Raw genomic sequence first — 12,701 nt, forward strand, 5'->3', positions numbered from 1 at the left:
ATCTAGTACACTTGACTATGTACTTACTGTATAAATCAGTGGCTGCACTTTTAGGTATTTACCCGAGAGAAACTTCTGCACATATACAAAAATATTTTTAGTAGCACTATTTTTAACAGGAAAAAAATAAACAAACATTCATCAACAGTAAAGTAGATAAATAGGCTCTGGTGTTTTAAGACAATAGACTATTATACTGCATGAAAACGAATGAACTACAGAAACACACTTCAAGCTGGATGAGTTACAAAAACACAATACTAGGTAAAAGAAGCAAGTCACAAAAGAATACACATACAGTATAAATCTCTCAATATTAAGATTCAAATATATACATTTTTAAAACGTGTGTATATATAGACATATATGTATATTTATGGTTTATAAAACTATAAGAAAAGTGAATAACTATTACAAAATTTAGGCTAGTAAGTATCTTAGCGAGTCAAGGAGGAAATTCGATCAGGAAGAGGCACATGGTGATTTCTGGGGTACGGTTAGGTTCTATTTCTTGGCCTATATAGTAGGTATATGGGTGTTTATTTTATAATTATTCTTTTAACTGTATGTTTTTCTTTTCTCTGTATGGTTTGATTTATTTCTCAATACAAATTTTCAAACGAAGAAAAAAAGCATTTTACTATTCCAGATCAATAAATGGTTTACTGATCAATAAAGGAAGATATAAGTGACAGAGATAGAGCTACCTCCATAAACTGGGACTATCAGTCCCTATGAAAACTGCCCCAAAAGGCATAATTTAAAAATATCAAACAGAAGTATTCAAGGAGATAGATAGCAACAGATGTATTTGAGGATTTTTCCCGACTTAAAAAAGTACTGTCCATTTCTTATAGAACCCAGTAATCTGGAAGACAGACAACAGTAACGTAGATACACACCATAATGAAGCCCAAATAAAACAAAAGGCTTTCCAGCTCTGCAACCCTGTGCAGTCCTCACTTCTCAGAAATACTGGAGAAGATGGAATAGTATTGAGGCTAAGTTTCAAAAAGGACAGAAAAATGGAGAGGTTTATTTCCATTAAAAGGAGAAACTGGAGGAAGTATAAGCAAGAATAATGAGACACACTGCATACTGTGAAATTCAAACCAGGTTTTGACTATTCTCTATGGACTTCCTGATCCTGCAGCCTACCAGATTTTGCCAAGGAGAGGGAGGATTCGCCCATCCTAAATTTACACAATGATCTAAACCTCTAGAAGAAAAAACAGGGTTACAATGTTGCAAAGCAAACTTTATGAGGTGCTAGAGATGATCATGATCTGGGTTGTGGTTACAAGAAAGTACAGATAAGTGTAAGTGAAAAAGAAAATCACTGAACTGTGCATTTTATGCACTTAACTCTACAGTTGCTGTGCCTGAATTAGAAGAAAAAAAAAGATGACAAATTGTTTAAATATATTAAAGTTCCTTGGAATCATTTTCTCAAAGACAAGAATGCCTCTTCTCCCACTTACATATATTATGAAATTTTCATCTTTAAAAATCCTCTCTCGTTAAAGAGCTCTACATTGTGGACTTAGCCTCAGCTTACTAGTTTAAAAAAAAAAAAAGGTTATCTATAACCAATTTCTAATAAGCACAATCATGATGAGAAGTAATAATCAAAAAGCCCATAGCTTCAACAACCTCCCCTATACTGGCTTTCAAATCTTTAACTCCAGCCCCCATATTTTGTATACTAGTCTCCACGTGGATGGCCCAATAGGTCCAAAATGAAACATCACCTTTGTCCTTAAATTTCCTCTGCTTTTTATATCCCCTATCTCTGCAAATGGTACTGTCATTCACCAAGATCCTCAAACAGGAAACTTATAGTCAAGGCTATAGGTTCTCTGCCTTCCTTCCTTAACCTCACATTCTATTTTATTTATTTATTTATTTATTTATTTATTTATTTATTTATTTATTTATTTTATTGGCTGTGTTGGGTCTTCATTGCTGCACACGGACTTTCTCTAGATGCGGTGAGCGGGGGCTACTCTTCATTATGGTGTGTGGGCTTCTCATTGCGGTGGCCTCTCTTGTTGCAGAGCACGGGCTCTAGGTGTGTGGGCTTCAGTAGTTGCAGCACATGGGCTCAGTAGTTGTGGCTCATGGGCTTTAGAGTGCAGGCTCAATAGTTGTGGCACACGGGCTTAGTTGCTCCGTGGCATGTGGTATCTTCTTGGGGCAGGGATCGAACCCGTGTCCCCTGCATTGGCAGGCAGATTCTTACCCAATGCGCCACCTAGGATGTCCCCTCATATCCTATTAATCACCAAGTACAGTGGCTTCTACTTCTTAAACAGCTCTCATATCCATCACCCCTTCTTTATTCCCTTTACTGCCATAGTTAAAGTCAGCTTCTCTAAATCTCACTACTACAAAAGCCTTCTCACTAGTCTTTGTGCTGCTGGGTCCCATCTCATTTCAATCCATTCTTCAAGTTACCTCCATCAAGTGGACTTTGTAAAATGCAAACATGATCACATCACTCTCCTTGAAATTCTTCAGTGGCATTCTATCACTTATCTTGAGAGATAAAAGTTCAGTTCATTTGCCTAAGTGATCTTTTTTATTGCTGCTGCCTCACTCACCCATTTGGAACCCCTGGTAGAGCACACACTAACTCCTCATGCCTCTGTGCCTTTACATATAACATCCCTTCTTGCCTAGAAGCCCTGGTCTTGGGCCTTACATACACTTCACATTCCTGCTCATTCTTTTAAGTACCAATTAAAATGCTTTTCCCCAGAAGATACTACCTCCTTCACCAGGGTTCATACCTTTTCCCACTCTCCATCATCTCAGAAAGCAATACAACTGGTCCAGAAAGATCACTGCTCCTTATTGCCACTTCCTGTTTTTCTCAAGTCCACTTCCAGTCCCTTCACATCTTTATTTCTTTTTTCTACAAATGTCTTGAACACTTTTGCACTTAATCTGATGATCTCCACCACTGCTCCCCCTTGACCTCATTTTCAGGAGTTTCAATATTTTTATTCATAAAACTTACATCATATTCTCACCTATCTCCAAAAACATTCATTCATTTAACAAATATTTATTGGGTACATATTACATGCTAGGTGCTATGCTGAGGTAATGGTGAAGAAGGCAGTCTCTCCCGTGCCCCACCCCCCGCAAATTTATAGACTGGTGGGAAAGACAGACAAAAACTAGTCAATTGTAACACAGTGTGAGAACACAATGAAACAACTTAAGGAAGGAAGGGCACTTAATTCAGTCTACAGGCATCACATACTCTAGACCCATCCTAGACAGGCAATCCATCTCCTTCCTGCTTCAGCGAGGAGATGGGCAGGACCCGAGGCTGGGTCTTGCCGTCTATCTGGACAGCTCCACACGGAGGTCCATGAATTCTGAAATCTGCCTCTGACTACAAGTGCCCCTTCCACTCCCTCCCTCCATTTCCATCTGTCAGGAGTTTTCATTGTCATGTCTAGTTCTGTGGTTCTTCTCTTTCCTCAGAGTCCATGCAGAGGTTCACCTGACAGGTGTTTCACTGACTTTCCTCCGCAGTGTCCTAGATTTGCTCACCACCAACTTGCTCTTGGGACATTCCTGTCTTGCCAAATCCTTCCCTTTTTCTCTTCAGCTCCTGAAGTGCAGAGCTGAAGAAAGTTACAAAACTGGTTCCTTTACAAATTATACCAATTAACTTCTACTCAGTGCTGACATTCAGCACCTCTGCCTGGAAGGCCCATCCTCATTCCTCTCTTTCCAGCGAACTTGCACTTAACCTTTGAACACTGGTTGAAAAGTTACTTTTTAGGAAGCATTTTCCTGGCACTTCCCCCTCCCCCACTTCCAGGTGCTCCTTCCCAGTTGCTCTGTAAGGTTTAGCCAGCAGCTGTGATCCTTTGTTCACCTGCTTCCCCCCTGCTGGTGAGCCCAGGAGGGACACAATGTAATCTCTGTCGGTGTATCCCAGACTCTAACACAGCCCTTCTGGTCCGTCATTCATTCTTTCAACACAATTTCCAAACGCCTTCTAGGTGCTAAGAACTGGGCTGAATGACTGACCTACTACACCACACTCCTCACTCATTTATCCTGTACCCTTTCTACTCTCCTCAAAGACTCCAAACCCATCCAATAGGCATCCTCTCGAAGTCCATCCTTTCTGAAGGTGACAATGCCTAAGATTACCTTGCGAGCCTATCCCACACAAAGTCCCAAAGACCCCCTTGTTTTTTTCCTCTCGTGACTATATCACAAACCTCTGCATTTGCACCCATTTCCCCCAGACTGCTCTGCAGGGCTAACCTCACCACCTGTTTCCAAACTCATGACCTACGTGACACTGCCTCCTCTGGGATCTTACTATCTGAGGAACCCTTCTTTCTCCCTTTCCAGTAAAAGGAGAACCTCAACCTACAAATATTTTATAATCTATTCTGAAAAATTATTTTTGGCCTCTCCAAATAGCCTCCTGTCTTTTCCCTTCCCTTTACTATCCAAATTCTTAAAAGAATAAACTACACCCCATTACTCCCATGTTCTGATCACTGAGCACACTCTTCTGCTGCCTGCCCCCCGCAACACATATTTACCTCTCTTCTGTGTTCAGACTACTTTTAAAACCCTTTTGCCTCTATATTTTCCCTCTATCAAAACTGCTCTATTTAGTGCCACCAATAAATTGTTGGTTTCTTTTCTTCTTTTAAAAAATTATTTTTAATTTTAACAGTTTTATGAGGTATAACTGATATATATTAAACTGCATATATTTAGATACAATTTGACATATGTATATACTCATGAAACCATCACCAAAATCAAGAAGTCACCATTCCTAAAAGCTTCATCATGTCCCCTTTTTAATCCTTCCCTCCTGCTCTCCCTCCCCAGGCAACCACTAACGTCCTTTCTGTTGTCCTAGGTTAGTTTGCATTTTCTAGAGTTGATATGCATGGAATCACACAGTATATACTCTTTCGGCTCCCTCCCCTCCCTCCTCTCCCCTCTTTCTCTTCTCTCTTCTTTGCCTTTTTGCCCTGGCTAGAACTTCCAGTACAATGTTGAACAGAACCGTGGACAGCAGACATCCTTCTCTTTTTTGGTTCTTCATCGTAAGAGTAAAGAATTCGGTCATTCACCACTGAGTTTAATGTTAACTGTAGATGTTTCATAAAAGGCCTTTATCAAGTTGAGTAGTTCCTTTCTATTTTGCTGAGAGTTTTTATCAAGAATGGATATGATGTCTGTCAAATGCTTTTTCTGCATCTCTTGAGTTGATCATATGGTTTTTCTCTTTCACTTTGCTAATGTGGTGAATTACATTGACTTCTGAATGTTAAACAACCTTGCATTCCTGGGGTAAACCCTACCTGTTCACAAATTATCCATTTACATATTGTTGGGTTCAATATGCTAAAATTAGATTTAGAACTTTTGCATTTATGTCCACAAGAGATATTGATCTGTAGTTTTCTTTTCTTGCAATGTCTTTGTCTAGTTTTGTTATCAGAGTAATGCTGGTCTCACGGAATGAGTTGGGAAGTACAGCTGACCCTTGAACAACATGGGTTTCAACTGCGCCAGTCCGCTTATATGCAGATTTTTTTTCAACAGTAAATATTGCAGTACCACACCATCTCCAGCTGGTTGAATCCAAAAATGTGGAGGAAATCCAGACATGGACTGAAAATAGGGACCGCTGACTGTAAGTGATACTTGGATTTTTGACTGCCCAGAGAGAGGGTCAGTGCCCCTAATCCCTGCATTGTTCAAGGGTCACCTGTATTCTCTTCTCTTCAAGTGAAATACTAATTCACATATAAGAACCTTACAATAGTATTCTACCATGTTCCCCCTCCAGGCCTTTATGCCACTGTTATTGTACAATTCAGAGATACAAATGTTACAAACCCACAATGCATCTGTATTATTGTTGTTCAAACAATGCTCTTTTAAAGAGATTTAAATAGTAGCAAAAGGTCTTATATATTTAAGCTGCATAATTCCCACTTTTCTGAGCTCTCGGTCCTTTGTATAGATTCATATTTCCACCTGGCATCATTTTCCTCCTCCCTTTAACATTACTTGGAGTAAGGGTATGCTGGTGATAAATTATTTCAGCTTTTGTATATCTGAAACAGTGTTTATTCAGCCTTCAACTCTGAAAGAAATTTTCACTGGTTATAGAATTCAAGGTTAACAGTTTTTTCTTTCAGTGCTTTAAAGATGTTGCTCCACTGTCTTCTTGTTTACATTGTTTCCAACCAGAAATTCTTTGTTCCTCTGTTAATAGTGTGTCTTTTTTCCTCTGGTTTTAAGGTTTGCTCTGTCACTGGTTTTGAGTAATTTGATTAGGATGTGCTTTGGGTGGTTTTCTGCATGAGCTTTTCGGATCTGTGGGTTTATAGTTTTTATCGAATTTAGAAAATTTGAGGCCATTATCTCTTAGCTATTTTTCTGTCCCACTGCTCCTTCTTTAGAGACTCCAATTATAGGGATATTACGTTGACTGAAGTTGTCCACAGCATACTGTCCACACCACTGATACTCTGTTTGCTTTTTGGATTTTAATTCTTTTTCTCTTTGTGTTTCACATTGGATAGTTTCTATTGGTAATTCCTCAAATTCACTAATCTTTTATTCTGCAATATCTAATCTTCCACAATTCCATTCAGTATATTTTTCATCTCAAACACAACGGTTTTCAACTCTAGAAATTTGATTTGGGGCTTTTAAAAAATATATTTTCCATGTCTCTGCTTGACTTTTTGAACATGTGAAATATAGTTATAATAAGTGTTTTAATATTCTTGTCTGCTAATTCTAGCATCTGTGTCAACTATGAGTTGGTTTTAATTGATTTGTTTTCCTCTTAACTATGTTTGTATTTTCCTGGTTTTTACATGCCTGAAAGTCTTTGCTTTGAATAACAGACATTGAGAATTTTTGCTGGATCCTGAATATTTTTGTATTCCTATAAATGTTTTTAAGCATTGTTCTGAGATGCAGTTAAATTAGTTTGAAATAGTTTGTTCCTTTTAGGTCTTGCTTTTAGGACTTGTTAAGCCAGACTTAATGATTAGTTAGGGCCAATAAGATTCCCCACTACTAAGGTGAGAACTCTACCAGTACTATTGCTGAGTATACTAGTAATGCGCCATGAATTCTGAGGTTTTCTAGTCTGTAGAAACAGGCACAATTACTGACCCTGAGAGCTAGACACTGTTCCTTCCAATCTTCTTGGATGGGTGCCCCTCCTGCCTCAGCTTTGAGTAGTCACATGCATGTGCCAGAAAGTACTTTGCTGAATACACAGGTGAACCCTTCACAAATCTCCAGAGTTCTCTCTCTTAGCAGCCCTCTCCTCCCCAGTACTTTGTCCTACAAACTTTGGCTGCCTCAGTCTCCCCAGACTCTCAGCAATGCTGCTCAACTGAGAGGGTCCACTGGGCTTTGCCTGAGCTCCCATTCCCTGCACTGTAACCTGGAAGCTCTCTCTCAAGCCAGTATGCTGGGGTAGTCAGAGGACTCACCTTGTTTTCCATTTCTCAGTGATCACTGTCCTTCATTACCTGATGTTCAGTGTCTTGAAAAACCATGGTTTCGAATACATTTTGTATATTTTTAAAACTCTTATTTCTAGTGGGAGGGTAAAACCTGTTCCTGAAACTCCATCTTGCCCATCTTGCCTCTGAATTTATTCCTTTGACCTAGAAAGCTTTTCTCTCATATTGCTACATGAAAGCTTCCTTCACATCATTTAGGCATCAGCTCAAGTGCCATGTCTTTGAAGCAATGAATGAGTCCTGACCACTCCAACTGAAAAAGCTTCCACATTCTAGTCACTCTCCATAACACACGTCACTATCTGAAGGGATCACCTATTTACATGTTTTGTTGCCTGTCTCCTCCCACCAAGAATGCAAATGCCTTGAGGCAGAGACTCTGAATGTCTCATTCATCATAAACTGGGCCCGAGATGTTTGATAAATATTTGCTGACCCTCTAATTTGCTAATCTGTGCTTCTCTTTCTTCTACTCTCTAAACATTTATTTTCCCAGGTTCAGTCCTTGGACCTCTCTCTTTACATTCTGCCACAGCAATCTCATCTAATCTCACAGTTTCAACTATTAAATTTGAGTAATTTCCAATCCTATATTTCCAGCCCCACCTATCCTGCCCCCAGCCCCATATTTTCACCTGGCCAATAGACCATCTGTGGATAGCTTGCTGCCATCTCAAACTCTGTACGTTCGATACAGAATTAATCCTGTTCCCTCCCAGAATTAATCCTGTTTTCTTCTTTACGTTTCCTATTTGACAATGGCATCTCTATCCTCCCAGTCATTTAGCTTGAAATCTTGATGTTACCCGATTTCTCCTTTTCCTGTTCTTCCGTATCAAATTAATCGCTAAATCCCATCCACTTTATAAATGTTACCCCTTGCCAACCACCCCCTCCATTCCAGGTACCATAGATGGTTTAAAAAGAAAACATATATATTTCTTGAAATATAAAGCTGAGAAGGACAGCTAATATTTTGCATGACAGAATCAATATTCAAAATGATCTTAGCAGACTAAAGAGAAGGGTGGAAACTCCTAAAATTGTTTTCTTGTTTTTATTGAAAATCATTCACTTACAGGAAAATACACAAGCCTTAAGTGTAGAACTCAATATATTTTAGATATGGTGGCACCCATGTAACTATACAGATCAAGACAGAACGTTTCTATCTCCCCGGAAAACTCCTATATGCCCCTTCCCTTGAATTCTGCACTTTAAACTCCAAGTAACAATTCTGTCACCACATATGAGCTTTACATGTTCATAAACTTCATATAATTAGAATGTACACTTTCATGTTTGTCTTTTTTCACTCAAGTTTTTGATATTCACCCATGTTTTATGTGCATCAAAAGTTCAGTTTTTAAATAGCAATATTTCATTGAATAAATGTTTACTCATTCACCTGCTGATAAACAGTTGGGCTATTTCTAATTTGGGACTGTTATAAATAAAGCTACCTTGAACAGTCTCACATAACTCTTTCTGGGAATAAATGTAGTCATTTCTATTGGGTATATATCTAGAATGGAATGTCAGGGTCATAAGGTAAGCATATACTTAACTTTGCTAGAGATTTGAGAAATCGTTTCTAAAGTAGCTGTACCATTTTACACCCCTTCCAAAAATGTAGGAGACTTCCAGTTGCTCTATATACGTCAACACTTAGCGGGAATTCCCTAGTTGCCTAGTGGTTAGGATTCCGGGCTTCCGCTGCTGTGGCCCAGGTTCAATCCCTGGTCAGGACTCTAAGCCCTGAGGCCAAAAAAACCCCCAAAAAACAAAAAAACCCAAAACACTTAGCATTGTCTGTCTTTTTGGACTGTGGTGAGTATGTAATGGTATCACATTACAATTTTAATTTGCATTTCCCTTATGCATAATAATGTTAAATATCCTATTTTCACAGCTACTTGAATATCTTACTTTGTGAAATGCCTATTTAAGCCTTTTGTCCATATTTTCAGTTTTGTGTCCTTTTCTGATTAATTTTTAGGAATTCTTTACATATTCTACATATGAGACCACTATTAGATAAATGGATTTATTGCAAGTGTTTTTTCCCAGTCTACAGGCTTTTCCACATTCTTAATGGTTTCAGGCGATCTAACCTTTTTTTAAAAATGAACTTCAACTGAACTACTTCTCTTTTATGGTCAGTGCTTTCTGCAAGCTACCTTAGGTTATAGAGACATCTTTTGTGTCATCCTCCAAAAGCTTTACAGTTTTAGCCCTCACATTTAGGTCTATGATCCACCTCAAATTAGGTCTTATGTATGGCATGTGATATAGGGATCACGGTTCATGTATTTCCATATGTTTATCTATTGGCTCCAGCACCATTTATTGAAAAATCTTCCTTTCCCACACTGAATTAATTAGTCTTTTTAAAAACGTCTTTCTTAAATTGTGAAGTCTTATACTTCAGATTCATAAGAATTAATTGTAAAACTACAGGATGGGCAAGACCAGTATAATAGCAATGAATTGGATAATGTGTTGACTCAGACAAAGAAGCATTTCTCACTTAGCAACAGAATCTACAGACTTTAGCTGACACATTCTAACGTCCTTTGAAGCTTACTGTGACCAGGTGATTAAATACTAGTCAAAGAAATGTAAGCACAATGGAATATGCAACTTCCACAAAATGTTTCAAGGAAAGTGACAAGTTTTCTCCTCTGTGCTAGATGGAATACAGACATGACGGTTGGGGCTACAGCAACCACTCTGCAATTCCACTCCTGGTTATTTATCCATGAGAAATGAAAGTATATGTCTATACAAACTTACACAAAAATGTTCACAGTAGCATTATTCTGAACAGCCAAAAAGTGGAAACAACTAAAATTTCCATCAACTGATGAATGGATAAACCAAATGTAGTATATATAATAAAATATATAATAAAATATCATATATAGTAAATTACATATATTATATAAAATATTATATATTTATACAGCAAAATATTATTTTAGCCATAAAAAGGAGTGAGGTACTGATACATGCTACAACACAGATGAACTTTAAAGACATACTAAGTGAAAGCAGTCTCACACACAAAGAACACACATTGTATAATTGTATTTATGTGAAATGGCCAGAATAGGCAATTCTATAGAAACATAAAGTAGATCAGTGGTTGCCTGAGGCCAAAAGGAACAGGAATGGGGAGTCACTGCTAATGGCTACAGGGTTTCCTTTTGGCAAAATGAAAATTTTCTCAAATAAGATTGTGTTAATTTTTAGATTCCACATATAAGTGGTATCGTACAGTATTTGTCTCTGACTTACTTCACTAAACATAATATTCTCTAGCTTGTTTCATATTGTTTCAAATGGCAGAATGTCATTCTTTTCACAGCTGAGTAATATTTCATTGTGCACACATATATATATCCATTGATCTGTTGATGGACACTGGGGTTGCTTCTCTTGGGTTGTAAATAGTGCTGCTATGAACATTGGGGCGCATGTAACTTTTCAAATTAGTGTTTTCATTTTTTCTGGCTATATACCCAGGAGTGGAATTACTGCATTGTGTGGTAATTCTATTTTTAGTTTCTTGAGGAGCCTCTGTACTGTTTTCATAGTAGTTGTACCTATTTACATCCCAACCAACAGTGTATGAGGATTTCCTTTTCGTCACACACAGATGACATCCATTCTGACAGGTAAGAGGTAATATCTCGTTGTTTTGATTTGCATTTCTCTAATAATTGGCAATGTTGAGTACTATTTCATGTGCCTGTTATCCATCTGCATGTCTTCTTTGGAAAAATGTCTATTCAGGTCTTCTGCTCATTTTTTGAGCTGGTTTTTTTTTGGGTATTGAGTTGTATGACATGTTTATATATTTTGAACATTAACCCCTTGTCAGTCACATCACTGGCAAATATTTTCTCCTGTAGGTTTTTTTCGTTTTGTCAGTGGTTTCTTCTGCTGTTCAAAATGTTTTAAGTTTAATGAGGTCTCATTTGCTTATTTTTGCTTTTATTTCTTTTGCTCTAGGAGACAAATTCAAAAAATCATTGCTATAATTTATGTCAAAGAGTATTCTACATATATTTTCTTCTAGGAATTTTATGGTTTCAGGTATTACATTTAGTTCTTTAATCCATTTTGAGTTTATTTTTATATGTGGTGTGGGGAAATGTTCTAGTCTCATTGTTTTAACGTGTGGCTGTCCAGTTTTCCCACCACAACTTATTGAAAAGACTGTCTTTTCTCCATTGTATATTCTTGCCTTTTCTGCCATAGATTAATTGAGCATAGGTGCACGGATTTATTTCTGGGCTCTCCATTCGGTTCCATTGATCTATTTGTCTATTTCTGTGCCAGTACCATACTGTTTTGCTTACTAGAGCTTTGTAGTATAGTTTGAAGTCTGGGAGGGTGCTACCTCCAGTTTTGTTCTCTTTTTTCCTCAACATTGATTTGGCAATTTGTGGTTCCATATGATTTAGGATCCAATCCAAGAGCATGGAATATCTTTCCATTTCTTTGTATTGCCTTTAATTTCCTTCATCAGTTTTTAGATTATAGGTCTTTCACTTCCTTTGTTAAGTTTATTCCTAGCTATTTTATTCTTTTTTGATGTGATTTTAAATGTTTTTTTTTAACTTTCTCTTTTTGATAGTTCATTATTAGTATATAGAAAAGTAACAGATGTTTATATATTAATCTTATATCCTGAAACTTTGCTGAATTCATTTTTTAGTTCTAGCAGTGAACTGTATACGTTATTTTTTTAATTTTTAATATAATTTTAAAGGTTACTTTCCATTTACAGTTATAAAATATAGCCAATATTTGGAACTGTATACTTTAAATGAGTAAATTTTATGGTATGTGAAACTTACCTTAAGAAAACTGTTAAGAAAGAAAAGAAAAATACCCAAGGTAATTCTTATGTTTACACGCATACCTCAGAGATATTATGGGTTTGGTTCCAGACAACCACAATAAAGCCAATATTGCAATAAAGCAAGTTATATGAATTTTTTTTGGCTTCCCAGTGCACGCAGACATTGTGTTTATACTGTAGTCTATTAAGTGTGCAGTAGCATTATGTCTGAAAAAATAATGTACATATCTTAATTAAAAAATACTTTATTGCTAAAAAAATGATTACCTGAA

General features: G+C 37.3%; 1 protein-coding gene across 6 annotated transcripts in view; it reads right to left on the reverse strand.

The window, feature by feature from the left end:
- TNRC6B (trinucleotide repeat containing adaptor 6B) overlaps positions 1–12,701 on the reverse strand; it is a 249,857-nt gene that overhangs the window by 160,115 nt on the left and 77,041 nt on the right. The window lies entirely within an intron of this gene.

Source organism: Hippopotamus amphibius, chromosome 7 (assembly GCF_030028045.1).
Source record: "Hippopotamus amphibius kiboko isolate mHipAmp2 chromosome 7, mHipAmp2.hap2, whole genome shotgun sequence".
Taxonomy (NCBI): domain Eukaryota; kingdom Metazoa; phylum Chordata; class Mammalia; order Artiodactyla; family Hippopotamidae; genus Hippopotamus; species Hippopotamus amphibius.